We start from the raw sequence: 4,306 nt of genomic DNA, 5'->3' as shown, positions 1-4,306 counted from the left end.
TCATGGTGCTCCTTGGCAAAAACTGCCCTTGCACCGCCAAAATTCACCACCAACATCATCATCATCATCGTCATCACAGTATCCTCTAATGGCCGGTTTATGGAATATCGTGATTTCAATTTAACCCGCCAAGGTTCACAAGAAAATGAGTGACTGGACGATGAAAAAAAAACGATAGTTTTCATTTATTATGGCCTCCAATACGACAACAAGAAAGTGTATAATGGCAAATAGTATTAGCGGAAAAAAGTTATGAGCGGCGACACATCTTCCCCGATGTACCTTAAGGGAGTCAACAATCTCCAGCCATAGCAGCCACTTCATCGCGCTGTGAAATTTTGAAAAGCATTTTCTGAAAAACACCTTCAACTTTGCTCAGTTTACGCAGCGCGTGCAAAAGTCAATGTGATGACGTGGATAGGGCACTATAGTGCAGGTGGGGAGAAGAAGTAGTACAGAACTGGGGAAGAAGTGAAAGAGGTGCGGAAATAAATGTGTCACTAAGCCTGAGTTCATCATCATAATCAACAACGGCCATATTTGTGTTGCGCCGTGTGTCCTTTGCTGGGTCCTCGGCCGACCCGAGTCAGCCAATAGGAAACGACCTCCAGAACCAGCACAGCGGAGGACCTCCACTGCTCAGCTGCTACTTCCCGGGTGCTTCTTTCCTCTCCTTACCTTGCATGGAGTTCTATGCCTCAGCGCCATGGACTTCGTTTTCTCTTGTTTTTTTTCTTTATTTCCCTGCTTTTCTCTTTAAATTGTGTTTTAAGGAGCGTTTAGCTCATTTTTGTTCATATTGAATTGTTTTTATGTACGGCAAAGCGTTGCTGGTCCGGGATCCCTCTCTATTTTATGTTGTTCTTGTATTTTTATGAGAGGGCAAATAAAGGTGTAAAAATGTGTGCGCGGCCTACAGGCTGTGTCAAAGTTGTAACGTAACGCGTCTCTACGTCTGCGCAAGACCTATAATTGCTCGCTGCTGACAGGAAAGCTGCGAATTCTCAAGAGAGCGCTCCACACCCCGTCGATAATCCTTCGGGCCTTCGGTCCTGTTCCCAGTGCACATCTCACAATGAAATAAATAGCCTGATGTGTTTGCTCAGGAGTTTGAAGACCTCCATTTTTCAGGATGTTTAATGTCGACCTCCACTCCAACCTTATTGACGTCTTTTCACCGGCAGGTCCAGTTCTTCACCGATAAGTTGTAGCAAACTATAACGTTATGCCCCTTTCCTTCTATCCGGTTCCGAGGCGAATAATAGCGGTTAGAACAAGGAAAGAGGATGGCTCAGGGACACATACCAAGCGAACGATATTATGGTTAATTTTAATTTCTTATGTCATATTTGTGGAGGAGAAAAGGCACTAGCCGCTCTCACGTCAATGAACTCAAAGAAGAGCAGAAGTTTCATTATGGTATACAGAGGGGCGCATGCGTCCTAAGCCAGTTTTTCTCCAACTAAAATACGATAAGCGCTGACGCAGCCATTGCTTCTACTTTCTCGGTAAAGATACGACCTAACGAATCTATTTCCACGCCGTTTTGATGGGAAATCAAAGAAATCAAACTTCGTGTATCGGGCGGGAACTGCTGGGTTTCGTCTGGCGGGGCGATGGTGCCATTTGCGCCAACCGAAACCTGATGTTCCATCAAAGTCTGCCTAAGAGGGTCGGATGTGCAAGCTATACGCTTATGGGCGATGCATTTCTTTAGTTGCAAAGGTTCTAAATATACGGACATCTGTGCCCCGTCTACTATAAAGGGGTTTTTTTTTATGCAAGGCATTACACAACAACGATGCCTGTAATTGCCGCGAACATAAATGTGCACACTGTAGAAATCTTTCTCGGCACACATGACTTCGCTGATGGCTGAGTGGTTATGGCTCTCGGCTGCGGACCCGAAAGGCGCGGGTTCGATCCCGGCCGTGGCCGTCGAATTTCGGTGGAGGCAAAATTCTAGAGGTCCGTGTACCGTGCAATGTCAGTACACGTTAAAGAACCCCAGGTGGTCGGAATTTCCGGAGCCCTTCACTACGGCATTTCTCATAGTCTGGGTCGCTTTGGGGCGTTAAACCCCCCTAAACCATAAACCAAACCAAACTTCGCTGATCGATTCGGAGGACGCCAACGACTAAGTGAGGATGCGCTATTTACAGTTCAATAGCTTGAAAGTTGGACTTTATCGTCATCAGTACCTCCTTCAGCTGAGTGAAAAAACAAACAAACAGCTATCCTGTAAAAACAACCTTACCTTCCGGTGTTTAAAACGAAGCGAGAGCCGCATTTTGTGTGCATCTCTCCATGACTTGAATCAGTCTTGGTGCAACCAGAGCTCGTTGCAACGAACTCGCGTGATCCACAAGAAAACGGAAGAAGGAGAAGTGCACAAAAACAAAATAACATTTTGCAACGCGACTTCCCCAAGCTTTGTTTGTTTATAAGAAGAGAACTGAGAGATTAAGAGCTGCATCAGTCGTTTAAAAGAAAACTGCAGCAGCTTTGCACTCTATTTCTTGCCCGCATAGCTGCAGAGACACGGCACAGCACTTGTAATGGTGCTCTAGGAATCACTTGATTGTCTCGGCGCGCTCAATGACGTCACAGGAACTCACTTTCATGGAAACGAGTCTTTTGGAACACAACCTGATTGATGAAGGATAGTCGCGATCGTTTAAGAGAGCGCGCAGTAATTTCGTGTTGTATTTTTACTAGCTTCCGAACTTAAGCAGAGAAGCCATTTTGCTGCTGTGTGATCGGAAGTATTCCTTGACAGTTTCGATGTGCTAAATAACGTCGAGCGAGTTCACAGCAATTCTCTCAGTTCGGTGCTACTTTCATCTTATTCATCGCTGATGGCGGAGTTCACACTTCTGTCAGAGCCCCACGCTCGACAGAAAAGCGGATTACGCTGTGAAGGCTTGTTTAGAAGTGGGTACTTTGTCACATGCCAAAAATATCCGCTTTAATTTGACTCTGGACTAAATTTTACTTCAAATTTTGTCCGCTGCTGCCGGTATCTGTTACAGATAGGTCTGTTAAAGCCAAGACACGGCAAATTTAAAATGTATGTGGAAGGAAAAAAGCATCGCCGTATCCTCTGTTATCTACAGATGTTGATTGTATCCGGATCCGCAGTAACAAACAGTATTGCAGAAAAAAAAAAAACGAGATCCGCAAGACACGCAGCAAGACATTCGTACTGCAGCAGCTCTTGTTAGACTTATTGTTTCATGCTTTCAGTGCGGGGACGGCTCCGTTTACAACTGCTTGCACCCGGATTATACTTTTGACAAACGCTTCAATTCTAGGATGTTGGATAGATAGATAGATAGATAGACAGACAGACAGACAGACAGACAGACAGACAGACAGACAGACAGACAGACAGACAGACAGATAGATAGATAGATAGATAGATAGATAGATAGACAGACAGATAGATAGACAGACAGACAGACAGACAGACAGACAGACAGACAGACAGACAGACAGACAGACAGACAGACAGACAGACAGACAGACAGATAGATAGATAGATAGATAGATAGATAGATAGATAGATAGATAGATAGATAGATAGATAGATAGATAGATAGATAGATAGATAGAAAGATAGATAGATAGATAGATAGATAGATAGATAGATAGATAGATAGATAGATAGATAGATAGATAGATAGATAGATAGATAGATAGATAGATAGATAGATAGATAGATAGATAGATAGATAGATAGATAGATAGATAGATAGATAGATAGATAGATAGATAGATAGATAGATAGATAGATAGATAGATAGATAGATAGATAGATAGATAGATAGATAGATAGATAGATAGATAGATAGATAGATAGATAGATAGATAGATAGATAGATAGATAGATAGATAGATAGATAGATAGATAGATAGATAGATAGATAGATAGATAGATAGATAGATAGATAGATAGATAGATAGATAGATAGATAGATAGATAGATAGATAGATAGATAGATAGATAGATAGATAGATAGATAGATAGATAGATAGATAGATAGATAGATAGATAGATAGATAGATAGATAGATAGATAAAGAGGAGGAGGGAAAGACAGGGATGTTAACCAGAAAGGGGCTCCGGTTGGCTACCCTGCATTGGGGAAGAGGGATTAGGGGACTAAAAGGAGGAAGAGAGAAGGGAAAAAGGCATAACACAAACACGCACAACGCTATCACAATTTGTCACTCAATCTAGTCGCACTCAAGTAGGCCAAGAGTGCCTTGTATGCCTTGAGGGCAGTCGACTGCTGTGGCCACGG

The sequence above is a fragment of the Amblyomma americanum genome, chromosome 4 (assembly GCF_052857255.1).
Source record: "Amblyomma americanum isolate KBUSLIRL-KWMA chromosome 4, ASM5285725v1, whole genome shotgun sequence".
NCBI lineage: Eukaryota > Metazoa > Arthropoda > Arachnida > Ixodida > Ixodidae > Amblyomma > Amblyomma americanum.
Note: the sequence above shows the minus strand (reverse complement) of the source record.